The 19,038-nt window shown below is 42.9% G+C and overlaps 1 protein-coding gene across 4 annotated transcripts in view; it reads left to right on the forward strand.

The window, feature by feature from the left end:
• Positions 1 to 2,382: 2,382 nt before the first annotated feature.
• The window catches only part of CPVL (carboxypeptidase vitellogenic like), a 97,957-nt gene continuing 81,301 nt past the window's right edge, over positions 2,383 to 19,038 (forward strand). The window contains exon 1 of one of the 4 annotated variants that reach the window (XM_045007580.1): positions 2,383 to 2,519. The gene's annotated coding sequence lies outside the window, so the exon portion shown is untranslated. Of the gene's footprint in view, positions 2,636 to 10,408; positions 10,568 to 19,038 lie in introns of those variants that run through there. The other 3 variants (XM_045007581.1, XM_045007582.1, XM_045007579.1) reach the window with 3 other exon arrangements.

Below are 19,038 nucleotides of genomic sequence, written 5' to 3' on the forward strand. Positions count from 1 at the left end.
GTGACCCTTCTGCCAGGTGAAGCCAGTAGCAACAAGAGCTGGGTTCAGTATCTAGGGGTTCCTTTTCAACAATACTACACAAAACCAGCTCAAGCCCCAACCCAGTGACCAGGGACAATTACACCACCCCTTGGACACCTCCAAGAGGCAATACTTCCCCTTTCACAAGCACAGAATCTGAGTGTAGCAAAAACTTTTAATAAAAGGCAGGAATTAACTCAGCATTCATTTGGGAAAACACTGCAACTAGGGCTCATAAACACAAACCAAGAGCAAAAGACCCACCCCCAAGTAAGTTGGGCAGGGTCCTTTTCGCCTCAGAGTCTTAAATCCAGCAACCCCAAAGTACCTTTAATGTGCCTGTCCCTTCTTTGTACCCCACTCACAGTTGCTGTCCTTGGCCAGTGCAGCCCCAGAGTTCAGAGGTTCATCCGCAGAGTTCACCTCCCACCCTGTGTGGAAGGCAGGGGAGGGGGGGATAAGGAGGCACCTTACACGCTGCCCCCAACAGCTGATTGCCATGCCTCTGTGAGGCTCTGCTCTGGCCCTCTCCACCAGCTTCTCTGCTGGCTGCTTGCCATGCCTCTCCACCAACCACCTAGCCGCTTCCCACACCTCTCCACCAGCTGCCCACTCACCAAGATGTCTTCAGCCTCCCCGCTCCCCTACTTAACACAGCTCTCAGCGGTTTCAGCTGTTAGTGGGAGAGCCTCACTGCTGGTGCACACTGGGCCGTTTCTTACAATATAGACACTATCCCAAAGTAGATCTAACAGTTAGATCTAGATATCAGTGATTTCAGCTCTGGAGCATATAACAAGACTCTCAATTGAGTCTAAATTGGCTTTTTTATTATACCATGAAAAGAGTCAGACAGTCAGTCAACTTAGCTAGTCAGAGATAGAAAATCCATTTCCAATTAATGCTGCTGTGTGAGAACTCAGCATCAGTGAGAAGTCCAGAAGAACTCCTAAACTGCAAACTAACTTGACAAGTTGTCAGATTTCCTTTAAGTTTCTATTTCTGCCTGGTATTTTCTTGTGCAAGCCCTATGGCCAGAAGCTCCAAAGGAGAACGAATCACCATAACTACATTTGGACTTGTATTTTTTGGGGGCAAAAAGATAATTTCCAAGCAGCAGGGCCTCTATGCCAAGGTGATAAGTACTCTTTGCTCCCATCCCATGAGGATCTTGCTGCTAGAGACAATGCAGACTGAGGACTTTGCTGCAAGAGCCATTGCAGAGGAGTTCATAGTGGGAGATGACACACAGGACAGCAACAGAACTTTCCTGAGGAATCACCCACCCAGCACCTTAATAAAGCTGAATCACTAAACTGGATTAGGTGTTCGTGCCAGACAAGAAGTTTCTTGGGTAGAGACAGACCTTTAAAAAGACACTTGGTCTACTGCTCTTCACTGATCCCAATTTGTTGGATGGGTGAAGTGGTGTTGTCAAGGGAGTATTACCTGTGGGGTATTCTCTCTGGCAGGAGGGAAGGGAGTTGGAGGGACTACTGCCAAAGTTACTGAGGGAGGGGAGTTAATTTTACTTTTTATTTTCAAATGTATTCTGTTGCTGTGTTTTCTCAAGTTTATGACTGTGTTCCTTTCCCCTAATAAAGATTTCCTTGTGTGAGCCTCAGACACAAGTCTTGGAGCCTTTGCGAGTGAGGTAAATTCTGATGGTTAAGAGCACCCGCGAAGGGAGTGTTTAGTTTTCTGAGGTTTCTGAGTGATAGGTGGGTGGGTTATTTGCTAAGAGGTGCCCGAGAGCTATTGTATGTATGTCACTGTAAGCAAAAGTGACTGTAAATTAGAGTGAAACTAATGAAGCAGTTTTTATATTTCAAGCTGGGGAAAACAGAAAGGTTAACAGATTAAGTGCTAAAGTAAGCTCGAATTTATTTTTTTCCCATTTGCAATAATATTGGCCTTATTGAGAATACAAAGTTTTGGTAAAAAAAAAAAGCTACATGATTTTTAACTGGTCTTTTAAAATTCACATATTTCTGGACATATCAGCTATTCAGTTCTTTCCAATGCGGTTCCTTTAAGAAGTAAAAAGGGGAAGTGACTGCCGGCAAAGCAGTCCATGAAGAGACTGGGGTAATAACTCTTCGACGACCAGAATGAAAACAGAGGGGCCTCCATTTTCCCATGGGATAGCAAAACACCAACAAGTTGTGCAGTGCAGAATGGCTCGCACTGCATTGCACATTTTCCCCCGTCTCGGCTCCCAAGGCATCCAGCAGAATTACAGCCACAAATAAAATGGGGTGCAAATACACAGATTCGTTTACAAAGTTTGTGAGCCCGCCTGTTTGCTATAGGATGCTTCGGCCCTGCTGCTCCCTGCCGGATACGAGCTGCAAGAGCCTCGGTTGAGGTCAGCTGTTTAAAGTGACTGCTGCCCTTGTGCCTCCCCGTCCTCAGGGTGTTGCTCCGGCTGTGATTAGTGGAGACTGTCCGGGGGGTGCGTGTGACAGGGGTTTCTCCTCCCCCATCCCTGGGAGATGGTGAGTGCTGCGGTTTGTAGGAGCGCGGGCCGCTGCCTGCTGGGTGCCTGGGCTCGCGGCGGCTCTGCACGCCGGGAACCGGGAAGGGAGCAGCGGGGTTCGCCCCCTTTTTGCAGGTGGGTGGAGGGATGGATTTGCGGCTCCCGTGGGCATTGCAGGGGCTCGCAGCCTGCCACAGCCGAGCTGGGGGCTGCTGGAGGGGGTTGGGTTATTGAGCTGGCGAGGCTGGAACAGGCGTGGCGGAGTGGAGTGGGTATTGGGGAGAATGCAGTAGCAGGGTAGGCTACAGAGGCCTGGTGGCGTTGCAATACTGGGGGGTGCAGAAGAGGGGGAGTCTGCAGAGAGATGTGTGGAGGGTCTGGGGTACGGGACAGGCTGGGGAAGGAAGGAGAAGGCGGCAGGTAGCTCTGCCCACCAGAGGGATTTCTAGTGACCAGGAGAACTTGAGGAAGGAAATGACTTTGTGTACAATCATGTGAGCCTTAGGCTATATTCCTGGCTTCTTTCATTGGCATGTAGAGTATGTACTTGGGTAGCCCGCCCAGCATAGGTTAAAGGAGCAGTGTAGAGGGTGAGGCACTGCTTAGGCCAGTAAAGAAATGCCTGAATCCTGTGTACCCAAGTACATACCCTGTAGCAGTGGTCCCCAACCTTTTTGTGGCCAGCACATTCATGTTTTCAGAAGTGTGTGTCAGGCACCAACAATTTTTCAAGGCTTATTTTGTACTTGTACATTAATATGAAAACCATCATATTTAATATAACATAATATATGAATCCATAAGATAAAGGTAATTTTACATGTAAAAAGTATTAATTAAATTTGGCAATTACTCTTTCACCTTACCATGTGAATTTGCTCTTTTTTATTTACCTGAAGAAAATTTAAGGGGTTTTTACAAAATAACTATCATAAATAGTTTTCATCTTATTTATTTTAAAAAAGTAAAACATTGTTGAACTGCTGGTCCAAATATATTTATTATTCTTACTTTATCATAGATAGCCAGTTGTGGTTAATTAAAATATTCTTTGTATGTTACTTGTATCTGGATTTCAATAAACAAACAAATATGAAAAAAAGTTAAACACAAGTAAATCATATACTTTCATCAGCACTTAATGGAAATTAGGTATAATTAATTCACGTGTTTTTTCTAATAAAATCAGTGTGATTTTTGGCACTGCATTTCTTCAGCCAGGTTTTCGTAGTTGGGAGAGTAGGATGATATTACCGTTCGTAAGCAATCGTCAAGATGGGCATCTGTAAGCTGAGATCTGTATTTTGATTTTATGATGTTCATTGTTGAAAACAGAACTTCACATAGATAAGTGGAACCGAAATAAGATTTTATTTTGTATGCTACATTTTTTAAGGCAGGAAACTTTTTTCAGTCAACCAGATTCCAAAAGTTTTCATCTGTTGCACAGGATTTTAGAACAATAGCATTTTGAAAGTTCAAAATCTCCAGTTCCATGTCTTCTGTTCTTACTTGAATGAGACTCTCAATTGATGTAGCCCTTTCTGTTACCTTTATTTGGCCAATAAAAGGATTCACAAGAAAGGCAACTACAGGCTCAATGATGGTGAACTGTTGAAATCTCTTTTCAAATTGTTCCAGAAGTGTTTGAATGTGGATAACAAATGGTGATGGATTAAAATCACTGTCATGTACCATTTTCTTCATACTTGGGAAATGTATGAGAGACTTCGTCTTAATATGTGACATCCACAAGATCAGTTTTGCTTTGAATGATTTTACATAACCTATCATTTGAGCCAAGTTTGTCTCTTCCCTGGAGCTCAAGATTTAAAATGTTCAATTTGTCAGTGATGTCAGCAAGAAAAGCTAAATCCATTAACCAGCTGGAGTCTTCTAGTTGTTCAAAGTTCTGATTTGTGGACTTCAGAAATTCTTTGATCTCTTCAATTAGGCTTAAAAAACATGCAAGAACTTTACCTTTGCTCAGCCGTCATACTTCTGTGCGCAAGATAAAGTCAGATTGTTTATCATCAACATCTTCCAACAGGGCCTTAAAAAGTCAGAGTTGCAAAGGTTTCTCTCGAATCAAGTTATTTTAATAATGACATTCATGACGTGAAAGAAAGAACTTTGACGCACAAAGCTTCTTGGTGGATAATGCAATGATAAGACAAAGTTCGGAAAGGATTAATTCTTTTTACAATCCATTGGCGCTGCCCATTATTGCTGGTGCCCCATCAGTTGTGATTGCATACAGCTTCTGTAGTGGTATACTAATTGATGTTGCGTATGATTTGAATAAATTATAGATGTCCTCACCCTTTTTTCGCCCTTTCATAGGCAATACTTTTAGTAACTCTTCTTTTACGGTGAAGTCACTAAATACCATCCTCACCATAACTGCCAACTGCGCTGTATCCGATATATGTTGACTCATCGAATTGCAGTGAAAACCAGTCATATATTTCCAAGTCATCCTTTAGCTGAGTTTGCATGTCGCTTGAAATTGCATGTATCCTCCTCGTAACTGCGTTTTCTGATAACTGCAAGTCTTGTATTGCCGACAAACTCTCACCCTTGTTAGGAAATCCTTGAAACAGGCAATCAGCACCAGTCAAAAATGCTTCCTTCAACAATTCACCATCTTGAAAGGGTTTTTGTTCTTTGCGAGCAGATGAGCAATTTTAAAGGAAGCAACAGTAGCACTTTTAGACTTTACCACTTGTCTAGTGAAAACAGATTGCTGGGCAGATAGGTTTGATTTGAGTTGATTAATTTTCTTCTTTCTCAACTCAGATTTAAGTGGATGGCTAATGTCAAAAGAGCCATGATTAGTTTGGAAATGGCGTTCGACATTATGTTTTGTTGGCACTGCAACAGCACCACCGTACAATAAGCAAACACATTTCCCTTTATTTTCAGTAAAACAATAGGATTCTTCCCACTCTGCATTGAAATAATACATACGTTGTCTTTTATTTGAGCCACTCATTTTGGGGCAAAATATTTAAAAAAAAAAAAATTGCAAAGCACAAGAAAACAGCAGTATCAGTGCAGCGGAAGAATACTCACATACAGGGCTGGCTCCAGGCACCAGTGGAGCAAGCACATGCCTGGGGCAGCACATGCTATGAGGCGGCATTCTGTCCATTCCTGGGATGGCAGAGTCGGAGCATTTTTTTTTTGTTTGTTTGTTTTGTTTTTTGTTTTTTTGGCGGCAGTTCTGGGTAGTGCGGAGAGAAGCCGGAGAGAAGCTGCGAAGGCAGAGAACACTGGTGCCTGCAGCCCCGGAGTACTCTGTCCCCAGCAGGCGTGGGGCCCCAGCTTCTCTCCCCTGCTGGGCACTAGGCGGGCCCCGTGCCTGCCGGGGACAGAGAACACCGGCGTCCGCAGCCTGCAGCCCTGGAGTGCTCTGTCCCCGGTAGGTGCGGGGCTGCAGCTTCTCTCCGGCTCAAGCCGCGGCCCTGCGCCTGCCTGGGACCGAGAACACCGGTGTCCGCAGCCTGCAGCCCTGGAGTTCTCTGTCTCTGGTAGGCGCGGGGCTGCAGCTTCTCTCCGGCTCAAGCCGCGGCCCTGCGCCTGCCTGGGACCGAGAACACCGGTGTCCGCAGCCTGCAGCCCCGGAGTTCTCTGTCCCCGGCAGGTGCGGGGCCATGGCTTCTCTCACCTGCTGGGCACTAGGCAGGCACACATAAATGCCCTGGCGGATGCCGTGGTGCCCGCGGGGACCATGTTGGGGACCACTGCCCTATAGGGCTCTCTACTCAGCCTTTCCTGTCTACACTGCTGTCTTTAGCTGTTTTGTGTCCAACTGCCTCCCTGCTGCCGGAGCCATGCCCTGTGGAAGGAAAAGACTCCAGCAGTGAGGAAACGCCCCAGTGGTGGGGAAGCAGCCGGCAAAGACTCTGCCAGCTCCATGCCTCTGGAGCTCTTCCCTGCTGCAGGGAAAGGCTTTGGCCAGGGGGAAGGGTTCTCGCAGGGGAAAGGTTGCTGCTGCAGCTTTTCCCACTCCCTCTCCACTTCTAGAGCCTTTCACTGATGTGTAGTGACCCATGGCACTGTGGACGCAGCCTGCTTTTTTCACTGCGGCGAGTGGCTACGCATACCCTACACACTGCTGAAAGTGGTGTGTAGTGTAGACATAGCCTTATGGTGCCATAGGTGAAAGGATGACTTTGTGACTAAACTCATGTAGCCAGGCTAAGGAGATCTGTTCCTGACTCTGCCACAGCCACCCTGTGTGACTTTGGGCAAGTCACGTTAGCTTTTACAGAGTGAGATAGAATCAGTAATCCTTACTTAAACACACAGATTTCTGGGGTTTTTTTTCTCCAGGGCAGCTGGACCCATTACTCTTTGAGTAGGAGAGGAAGGGTGGCCTTCCATGGCTGGCCTGATGTTAGGTGGTTGCTGAGGTACACAGGCTCTTGGCAGTCTCCTGTTAATTTCAGCAGCTCAGTTCGGGAGGAAATGCTACTTCTTACAGAGCTGTCTGGGGCACCAGGACAGACCCTGAAATAGACATCCTTTGTGTTCAGAGACATACAGGTCACCATATATAGGCTGGGAGTTCCTAGAATTCTGCGTAGGAATGCAGGACTCCTCTGTTCAGCTACTCCAAGATTGAGCTTAAACCCTGCATGAAGATGCAGAATAAGTTACTACACACGCTGATAGGTGGTTCTTGCTAGCTCTGACCAGGCTAGAAAAGGATCGGTGTGTCTTTATGGGGCAGAGAGGATAGCTGTTCAGAAAGCACTCCAAACAGTTAAAGTGGGGAGGAAAATTTAGGTTGAGGTTTATATTCTGATGCCTGTTACCTACAATGCCCCTCCTGGAGTTTGGTTTTAGTATGGACTATATACACTCTCTGTATACACTGTTCAGGACAGGGGAGGAACTCTACTTCCCACATCAAAAGGATGTTGTGAGGATCAGTATGCAGCAGTGCCTTGAACATGTAGAGATACTGATGTGCTTTTTATTAAATAGTCTTCTTGATAGCTTTTAAAAGATCTTGTTAAGGATTCCAGACCCTATTAGTCCAGGGTGACTTGACCAACACTGCGGGTCCGGTAGAGAAGTTGATAGACTTTTCTGAGTCCTGTGATGATATTTGGACTTCAGCTATTACAGAAGGCTGCAGTAGGCGAGATGTGGCTGAGGGAAGAGAGCAATTATACTAGAAGCTCACAGATTAGAAGAGAGCACTGTGGGGAGGCAGCCTCAAAATGTGAAGAATCTTCCAAACAGTCAGATGTTTTTCTGAGTCTCCACTGTGACACTTTTTGGGTTTACCTGATGGGTCTGGAAATAATCACTACCCCCTGCTTACAACGTGAGAGCCTTGTCTGTGCCCACCAGAGGAAACCTTCCCCATCTACTGTGCTGCTGGCAACTTGAGTGCTCCAATCGGGGCTCTACAAGCCCCACTGATTTTACTTAAATCCATTTAGAAATCAATGTAATTAAATCAATGCAATTTGTGTGTAGAGGGAGCTGACGTTTAATACACTCCCCCAAAACTCTGAGTGACTTAAATGAAGCAACTAATTAGGAAACAAGTGAAATGATGTTTGGGGGGCAGGAGAGAGATGGTATAGGAAGAAAAAAGGTTATTTCACAGCCATGGAGAAGTAATTTTAAACAGTGAATAAGGACTACTGATCATCCACTAGAGGGCAAACCACTCCTATAGTCTCTCTAACATTAGTGTTAGATGCATCAGAATGCCTAATACCGTAGTCCAGTGGTTCCCAAACTTGTTCCGCTGCTTGTGCGGGAAAAGCCCCTGGCGGGCCGGGCCAGGCCGGTTTGTTTATCTGCCACGTCCGCAGGTTTGGCTGATCGCGGCTCCCAGTGGCTGCGGTTCGCTGCTCCAGGCCAATGGGAGCTGCTTCCATTGGCCTGGAGCAGTGAACCGTGGCCACTGGAAGCTGCGATCAGCCGAACCTGCGGACGGGGCAGGTAAACAAACCGGCCCGGCCTGCCAGGGGCTTTCCCCGCACAAGTGGTGGAATAAGTTTGGGAACCACTGCCGTAGTCATAACTAGACCTGTGCAAATAACTGACTGATTTGCTAGCATTTCCAAAAAGTTTCTGTTCCAGGTTGACCTGAACTGAACGTTTTGGTTTTTTTTTATAATTTTCAGCTGATTGAAAAGTTGGGGGAAAAATTTTGTTTCATGTTGAACAAAACATTTTGCTTGAGAAATGATTTTTTTTTTATTTTGGCCATTTAAAACTTTTTTTTTTTTTTAAGATAAAAGCATAGTGCTCTATTCACAAGAGGCTTAGGCAATTCTGGCATGGCCAAAACCAAGGTAGGAATGGCATCTGGGATGTGAGAGAATCAGATGTGAATCCTTGCCCAGGAGCAGGGGTTTGTACCCAGGTTTCTCCTCTTTCTGGTGAGTGCCCTAACCAACAAACTATTGGCCATGGCTCTCAGTCTTTCCTGTTGAAGCTGTTCCACTTGTGTAAATATGTATTGGAGTAGGGGCTGGAACCTGGGTGTCCCGCCCAGTGGGTCCCCTAACCACCAGACAATAAAGATATTCTCTCTCTCTCTCTCTCTCTCCCCCCCCCCCACAGTGAAATTCAACAGGAGAGACTGAGAGAGACCCACCCCCAGAACACCCTATAGCCCAGTGATAAGAACACTCACCTGGGATGGGAAGGGGGAAAACCTGGATTCCAGTCCTCACTCCAGAGCGGAATTCAAATCTGGGTCTCCCACATCCCAGGTGACTGAGTGCCCTAACTACAGTGGGGTGGAGGTGGCACCACTATTATCACCTCCTCCTTGGTGTTGTGACTGTAGCCCAAAAAATGGTTCAGTTAAAATGAATCCCCAATTAGATATTTCCTATATTTTTTCCTTTTCTTTGAAATATTCATCAAAATTGACATGAATTTGTGAAATGTTTCAATCAACCTGAATGCATTTTTCATAAAAAAAAAAAAAAGTTTTGGCTGAAAAATCTTGTCCAGCAATAGTCATAACCTCTCTCCTTCATATATGACCTTTGCATGAGTTCAAAGAAATTTAACTTTGTGGAAAGCTTGAATGGGTAATAACAAACCATTTTAGTGCCAGAGGGACAGAAAGAAATTGTGATAAAATTTTATTAATGATCTTAATTTGAAAACGTGTATGAAATTCTTAATATTTTTCTATTTAAAAAAGAAAACTTCCTGCATATTTAGCCCTCAGAGTAAATGTAACATTGAGGCCAAACCAATTGTATCTAGCCATAGTTATAGGGATGTGTATCTAAATATAAAACCTATGATGGAACCTTATTGCAAACTTATGTACAGATTCGCTATTATGCCTCAGTATTACATACTCCACTAAGAATAATTGTCAGGACCTCTGTCAAATTCACATTCATCTCTAAATGTTGTGTATGTAGCTAATTGTGATCAAAGCATCATTATGAATTCCTATATCTGCTGAGACAAGTGGCTAGTCGCCTAGTTTTCCACAAAGGGGTATGGTGACATGAAGCATTGTGCCAACATTCCTGGCTGATGTGGCACTGCCATTCCTCTCTGTCATGATGTTTTACTACCAATGTTGCACCCAAATGTTTCTTAAAGAGAAGACTCCAGAATTTGATGTAAAAAGGTCATTTAAAACTATCTGAAGAAGAATCTATCTAGCTATTTAAAAAAAAATAAAACAAATGGGTGGTTGATAAACTTTTTCTTGTTCATGAGTTTAGAGAAGTGTCTGATCTAGAAGGACTTCTGGAGACACAGAGCATCTGAGAAGCTTATGAACCTATTGGATTGCAGGCCTGCCAGCAGCTGAAGCCCATTCTGTCAGAGTTATTGCCATTCTGTGGGCATAAGCAGCTAGCATTCTCTGTGGAGCTGTGTCAGCAGCTTATCTGGTTATTGCTTAACCGGTTTCCTTGAAATTATTGCTGTACTATGAAGAAAAGTTTTGAAGGCTGTGATTAACAAGTAGCTCCACCCGGTTGTTGTGGGAACTGTGAATAAAATTCCTACTTGTAGGTGCTTGTAAAGCAAGAATTGGGGTAATCCGTTTAACAGGTAAGAACTCATTTAATAGCCTTTATTGTCGTTTTGGGTGAGCTAATTATATGCTGTGCACTTAACCCAAGACTAACCAGGAAATGTTGAAATATATCACTGATTCTTTTTAATGCTTTTTATGAATAATGCAGCTGAAGATAAGAATCTCTGCGGTGTGGTTCTGCCTATTAATGAATTTTTGGCTGCTGTGACTGAGTAACTTACTCAACAAAATTTTTTGGCTCCATGTGTGTTTTGATAGTTGCTACTAAGAGGGATTGATTTCACTACTTGCCAAAGGGGTCATGAGTCTTTGCCAAACAAAATGGGAATGTTGTACCATTCTGAATTATTGTACAGAAACAGATTCCTTTCTTAACTTGTAATGGTTTAAAATAATTCTACTTTGCAAATTTAGCTTCACTACAATTGAGATGCATTTAAAGCTGTTTGACAAAGCAAAGGACTATGTGCTAGGAATGTTTTGCAATAGAGGACTTTATAATACATTCACCCTTTTCCATTGCAATTAATCTACAGTAACATTTGTGTCCATCACATATACTTAATTTATAAGCAAATCCAGGTTTTTTTAAACTCTGGGCTCCAAAGGTCAATGATGTACAACAGAGAAACTGTTTGAGACTTGTTTAAGAATTAGATTGAGCATCAAGCATAATCTAGTTATCAGGCATACATTGAAACATGACAGTTTGGCTGCCCGCTTGTATTAGTGGTAGTGTAGTAACACTTTCCTAGCCTGCCTAGAAGTAAAAAGCAACATAATGTGTATATTTAGTACACTCAATCTCAAAGTGAAAGGCTTTCAAATTAAATGACAACTCCAGCTCTTTAAACTTTGTTTGCTTTTAGTATTTATTGAAAACATGCACTGTTCATATTTGGTTTCTTACTATAACCGCTTTAGTGTATTACATAATTCTGGGGCAAATAGTAAGGACTTCCATCAGATAGTCTCAATGCACTCCAAACATTCAGCTTTTCTTTAACTATTTATGTAGGAAATTTTAACAAGTTTACAAATTCTTGTCATGTAAATATCAGAAACAAAGCAATCATTACAACAGTTCTCTTTTGTTTAGAGACATTACACAGAAATACAGTAATCGGATCCTTCTATTTAACAGGGTGTTACGATGTTACAGAATGAGTATCATTACAACACCTTTGTTGTTTCCAGTGATTTTATTAAGTTAAGTGAAATCTCTATACACACATACTTAACAGGCCAGATATGGCTGTCAGATGTTAATATTAAAAAAAAAAAAAAAAAAAGTCAGGCATGTTGCCTTTTTTTTATTATTATTTTTATTTTTTTTGGCATATGAATGTACTTTTTCTGAGTACTGAATAAAAGGTAACCAAATATCTAAGTATCTGTCCGCTGTTTTGCTGGTATGTAACTGATGTCTTAATTTTTCTATAACTACAGCCTCCCATATTTTTTTTGAACCAATAGCCAAGCAGCTACTAGCAGATGAGAGATTAATTCGTCATTTCCTTTTGTGTGACCATTTTCACTAGGAAGCCCCAGGAGGATTACCAAAGGATCATTTGGTAATAAAAAACCAACAATTTATGCTTTTGCTTCCAGATTGCATCCCGATATTTTCTTATGGCTGGACGTGTCCACCATATATGCATAAAATCTCCTCTTTCACCACAATTTCTTAAACATTTTTCTGCATTCAATCGCTCTATATTTGTTTAACCTGTCTGGTGTGAGGTACCATTGAAACAGTATCTTAAAGAATTTTTCTTTTATTGTACTAGAGGCTGAGGTTGCTGGTCCTCTTTTCCAGATCAATACCCATTCTTCTAGTGTAATTTTTCTATCTGCATCCTTTCCTCAGTGTGTGATATATGGCCTTCTTTTCTTTCTTTTTTTGGGGTAGGGGGTTAGGAAAGCTGTCTGCAAAGATTGATATAAATTAGTTACTTTTTTTTGTTTCCTAATTGACCAGATTAGGAAACAAAAAAAAAAAGTAACTAATTTATATGATGATAGCTTTCTGTATAAAACAGGTTTCTAGAAAATTGAGATACACAGTGCCTGATTTGAAAGTACTGGTACTAGGGGAGAGTGGGCCAGTTAGTTAGTTATTTTTGATCTCTAAATAAGTTAGAAAAGTTTCTTTACTGAATAGCTGGCCAACTGTGTGTATTCCATGGGTCTCCCGTCTTTGAAGATCTCTGGTTTGTGATTTCAGTTAACATCTGGATTATTTGCAATGGGTGTCATTGGTGAACTAAACATTCAGCTTTAACATGAGGTAGGTAATTTATCTTTACAGATTGGGAAAGAGAAGTAGGGGTAAATGAATTACCTTTTGTCATCCAGAAAGTATGTGATACAGCTTTGAATAGAGCCCATACTGCTGCCATCTCCTAGTGATGTGCCTGATGGGAGTTGGAATCCTTTTTCGCCTCTGAGAAGTAACTTGGAGATTGCTTTAAAGTGCTATAAAACTCCAAAGTTGTGGGTTGAATTATAAACTGAACTGTATAATTTAGAACTCTGCTTGTAAATGAATAGAACAGCATTAAAGCAGTGGTCATAAATTGATTCCAGTGGAACATGTTTCTCCATTTTTCATTGTGCAGTATCCATTCTGAGCAGATTTTTCACTAGAAGGTTAAATAATGAATATCCATTTACATGATAAACCGAAGGCTGTTGTATCTAGCTATTGTGGCTGGGAAGGTAGTATAAATCTGAAGATTTGTAAATCAGTTTCTTGCAAGAATTCTGTGGTTGCTTTCAGTTATTCACTGAAGAGTGATTTTAGTGTTAATGAAAGCAGCAGAGTCCTGTGGCACCTTATAGACTAACAGACATTTTGGAGCATGAGCTTTCGTGGGTGAATACCCACTTCGTCGGATGATGAAAAGTGCTAGACTGACATAGTGGTAGCTCTAATTTGAGACATTGTCCAGCTCAGAAAAATGAGAAGTGAATCAAAGTAAAATATATTTACAATCATCCCAGTTCTATGCCACTTGCCTTCAAGATACCCCTCTTTAATTCCAAGTGCTATATACCGGTATCTACATTCCTCTACTGCAGTGGTTCCCAAACTTGTTCTGCCGCTTGTACAGGGAAAGCCCCTGGCAGGCCAGGCCGGTTTGTTTACCTGCCGCGTCCGAAGGTTTGGCTGATCATGGCTCCCAGTGGCTGTGGTTCGCTGCTCCAGGCCAATGGGAGCCGCTGGAAGCAGCGCGGGCCGAGGGACGTACTGGCCGCCGCTTCTAGCAGCTTTCCCTGCACAAACAGGGGCTTTCCCTGCACAAGCGGTGGAACAAGTTTGGGAACCACTGCTCTACTGTATCCAGTTCAAATCACTACACCTTTCCCAGATTTCTCTCCTGACCTCTCCCTTATTTTTTTCTTTGACCATGCCTGACTTTGTGAGACTCCTTTTGACATTTATGCTGTACAACTGGAACACCCTTGTGTGCCAAATTCTCATTTTCTACTTCCTTACAGAATTTCTAAAGATACACCTTTTCCACACTGTCGATAATGAAATTGCCATTCTCTCTATATATACAATAATAAGTAGAACCACCTTGTGCTTTTAAGAAGTGGAATAGGGACTCTGTTACTTGTTTGACATAGCTCTCCTATACATTACAGAGCACCATGCACCCTTTTAGCACTTAATGTGTGTCATTCTTAGCTTCAGACGTAACGATGTAGAACTTCTGTCATCAAGAAGAAAGCCCTGTGTAGGGCAACTGCATCAGTTTCCTACATTGTGGTTTACTTTCCAGCAAGGGCTCCAAAGCAGCAGTAGCATTTCAAGGAAGGCACCTGCACTTCATTGAATAGCCACAGCAAAGGAACTGAAAGGCACTCCTGAAAGTCAATTAATTGATCCTCCTAAAATGCTGACCTAGTGCCACCATTGCTGAGATTTAGAAACTGAAGTCCTCTTTATTCCGAGAACGTGAATAGCAGCAGAGCAAGCATCTCAACTCTGTTTTGCAGAGACCACTTCTGTGGTTGAGAAGGAGCACTTAAGTTGAAAATATTGGGGACGATTTTTCAAAAAAGCCTTATTGAGCTGAGGGTGATGTCAAATCAGAGTGAAGGGAGGAATAATGGATTAGCTTTCCTTTCCTCATAAACCTGCCTGCCTCAGTAGAAATAAGAAATATAGAATAAGAGGAAAGGGGGGGGGGCAAAGAGGCAGAAAATAACTATAGAATTGACTCTTCTGCACTACTTTAAAATCCTAGATGTAGTTTGTGGGATTGGAATGGTAGGTGGGGAGGTTGATTCCATAGATCCACTGCTGGGGGGAAAAAGTGTTAAAATTCCTAGGGTCAGATTTTGCCACTCTGCAGAGCGAGGTGCTACTCACTATGACCAACAGCTCCTTGCAGTCAATCAGCAGGACTGCACATCTAGTAATGCAGCAGCGGTACTATGCATTGTAAAAGTGGCAAAATCTTGGTCTTTAGTTGGGAAGTATATTTAGAGCCAAAAGGAAAACCTTTATAGTTCAATTAAATTAAAAAGTACAAAATTTACTTGTCACTTTTTTTATCTCAAGGTGAGAAAACGGACATTGATCATGGGAAAACTGACTTTCTTGCCACTTTCTGATGTGGCTTCTCTGGAAGCAGCTCCTCCATCCTGACAGATGGAGGATGCTTACTCTTTTTCTCCTGTTTTTCCTAAACCCTGTTTTCTCCTCCATCTTCATTCACTGTATATCACATTGCGATGGCATGACTTCATTCTTCTAAATGTGTGGCTTCTTGTTGCAAACCAGGAGGATACACTATTATACACAATTATTTTAAGCAATTATGTAGCTTAATATACATTTATTCAGATTCTTTTTACATTTATTGTGTTAGAAAATGGTACATGATGAATTTCTTTGATTAAGTTGTAATTTGTGTAAACTTTATTTGGATGGAAATTCAAAGTCAATCAAAAATGCACAAACAGAATTCAAATATTTATTAATAAAAGTACCTTAAATATGCTGCATACATACACTTTTTTCTTATCAAAATGTTTTTTAAAAACTGATTTATTAAAATAAGGAAAGTATGATCTGTAGTTAATGAATTGAACGGCGGGAGCTCGAGGGCCAGATAAAAATGTCTGATGGGCTGGAAGCAGCCCACGGGCTGTAGTTTGCCCACCTCTGAGCTATAATATTGACATATGTTATCCTAGTTCCCCTAAAGATGCCAACACTGATAATTACTTCACTGCCGCTCCCCTCAGTGGAAACAATGTAATAAGCTCCTTGAGTTCTTCAGCACCCTTTTGCAATAGACTAGAAAATGTGTGGCAGTTTCATTTAAATTTAAGGTTGTTTTGTTTTGTTTTTTGAAAATGAATGAAATATGCCTTGGAACTCCAGTCGTGGCCCTTGTGCTTAGCACTGTACAAGTACAGAACTCCCTCCACAGATGCCTTGAAAGTCCCATCTCTCTCTTCCCCAGCCCCTCAAACCACCAAAGGAGTAGCATGGGCTACTGTACTGATTTTTTTTGTAAATTAAATAACGCTACCACACTTTCCAGTTTGCTGCTCCAAAGGTACTGCAGAATTTAGGGCTAGCTGTCCATGGAATACACTGGCTTGGCTGTATTGCACCATACAAAGTTGAATCAGTAGGGTGTGAAGAGTGAAATTGCATCCTGCATGGTCACCCAGGTTGCCTTTTCACTCGTTTCCATTCCCCAAGACTGGGCTTGCCGAATAACATTGTCTTCCTCGTTAAATCCATAAAAGGAAATAACTTGTAATGCTAGGAGGTGTATTCACTAAATGGTTGACTGACTTCATGTAGGTGTAAGTGGTGTGTTTTTCACATTATTGTGAAAGTGTAAAGTTTAACTTCAACACGTTACTTTCAGTTCCATCTTTTTAATTTGCCTTGCATTCTAAGCTTTACAATATAGTCTTGGTGCTACTGAACTACATAACTGGGCTGTTCTTGCACATTGCTAAGAAGTGATAAAGTTTAAGGAACCATCTACCTACCTGTTTCTTGTACCGCTTGCATCATGTGCTACATTGCTGAACTGCGAGAGGCTCAAAAAGCACTTAGTTTTGTTTCTACTAAGCACTGTGATCACAATCAATCCATAATAAGCCACTTAATAATTATGAGGAAGAATGGCTATATTTCAGCAGCTATATAGGAACACGGACTACAAATACAAAGTGAAACAGGAACTGGGCATTACCAGTAAGATACCTGGATGCATTAAAACTATGTATTACTGTTGTGTCCTTTCTAAAGAGACACGTAATTTCCACAGAAATGGGCAGACCCTGGGGTGGAACTCAGCTGCACAAGGCACTGGTAATGGAGAGTGGTGTGTGTGCTCATGCAAATCTGGTTTAAAGCTCAGTTTTGCACCCTCCTGAATCCTCCTGCTGTTCTGTACAGGGCCGCTCTGACTTACTGGACTTTGGCAGCAACAGTCTCAAGGGGCTGAAGATGCAGCAGAGGATGATGATGGAAGGACACCTTGGTGTGTGTGTGTCTGTGTTCAGGGATAAGAGGCCCCAAGAGCCCCTCCATCTATTATATGCCACAAAAGGATCACCATTACATTGGGGTGATCTTCCTTTGTCTGGTTAAGATAGCTTTGAGACTGGATTATACTTGCAGTGAATTGCAAAGTGGCTGCTCTGCTTTGAAGAATTTGGCCTAAAATAAGTTTGTTCTATCAAAGTAGCTCAACATACTTCTAGATGAATTTGTCATTGAAAAGCTAATCTCTTTACTGAACACTTTAATTTTCTTAAACACATTTGAAAAGAACATCAGTTTATAAAGAGTTGGAATTAGGCTAGTTACTTAAACATCAGTGTGAACTGTTACCTCATCTTTATTTTTGACATTACGAGCTTTCTACAGTGATATTAAAGTAGCTGATTTGGATCCCAGAAACTACTTGTCTCATGTATTCTGTTGTCCCAAGGTAGCACTTACTGAGACTCATCTGTCTAAAACAGCTTGCCGGTTTTTGATATAAATCCACATCACATGCATGCAAATAGTTAAACGATAATGACAAAGGTCTCGTGTGGAGATGGAAAAGTCCTGGTATATTACTTTTTATAGTGTCGCAATAGACTAGGGTTATCACCTTTCTAATTGCTGGTAACTGGATTCCCAAAGCCCTACACCCTGTCCTGCCTCTTCCCCCAAGGCCTTGCCCACGTCTCTTGCTCCTCCCCTCCCCCGGTCACCTTGCATGTAGGAGGTAGCCCTGGCTGAGCAGGGGCTGGCACGGGTTAATGACCTGGCATCTCCCCATGCCCTGCGGTAACTGAGCTTTTCGTTCAGGTGCTATTTAGGGTTTCTAGGTCCCCAAAACTGGACACATGGCAACCCTAAAAGGCACCCAAACACAGATGCCAAAAACCAGACCTGTCTGGGTAAAACCCGGATGGGTGGCAACCCTACAATAGACTAGCAGTGGCTTGCTAAATGGGACTGATAGGGTGTATAGACCCCACACTGGTGAGGTTGATGCCAAGATGCATGGGGGCAGGGCTAGTCCCACCCCTCCAGATCTGTCAGTCATGTGGGACAAGTCCTTTAAAAGGAAGGAAAGTCCAGTCAGCTGGGAGGAAAGGGGCAAGAATGCCTTCCTGGGGAGACTCCTGGAGCCCAGAGTTGGGAGCCCTTCACCCCAACCCTACAGAGAGTGCAGAGAACTCCCAGGGTAAGCTAGAGAGATTTATGAAGGCCTTCAAGGATGGGGCAGCAGGGGGCAGTCAGGGACAGCAGCAGGGGTTCTGGGGCAATCAGTGGACAGGGAGAAGGAGTGGTTGGATGGGGCAGGGGTCCTGGGAGGGCCATCAGGAATGAGAGGAGGGGTTGGATGGGGTGGCGGGGGTCCAGGGGCAGTCAGGGAACAGGGAGAAGGGGTGTGTGGCTCAGGCAGGGGTCTCAGAGGGGCAGTCAGGGAACAAGGGTTGGATGGGGCAGGATTCCGGGGTGGGGGGAGGCAGATAGAAGGTGGGGGCTGGGCCATGACCCCCTCCCCTAACCGGCCCTCCATACAATTTACGAAACCCGATGTGACCCTCAGGCCAAAAACTTTGCCCGCCCCTGATCTATGAACTTATTTCACATTGGGAAAATTTGAAGTGTGCTTAAATGTTCTTAAATTCTGAGGGCTTCCTTTCTGTTATGATTAGTGGGGCTTTTTTATTGGTGTCTGCCTTGCAGGAAGGTCAGAAGAACATTGAAGTACATGTACTTAAAACAAATATATTACGGTCTTTAAATGAATGACTTAAAATAGTGAAGAAAAACTTGACTTGAAGCAGCTATAAAGATCCAAGCAAAAGCATCAGTTTTCTTCTGCAATGATTTTCTCCGGGGCTAAAACTGGAAAGAAAGATAAGAGGAAACATTCTCAGGTCATTCTGTTCTTAGCAGAGATGTGTGTGACAGGAAAGGTTCACTTGTCAT

The sequence above is a fragment of the Mauremys mutica genome, chromosome 2 (genome assembly GCF_020497125.1).
Source record: "Mauremys mutica isolate MM-2020 ecotype Southern chromosome 2, ASM2049712v1, whole genome shotgun sequence".
Lineage (NCBI taxonomy): Eukaryota > Metazoa > Chordata > Testudines > Geoemydidae > Mauremys > Mauremys mutica.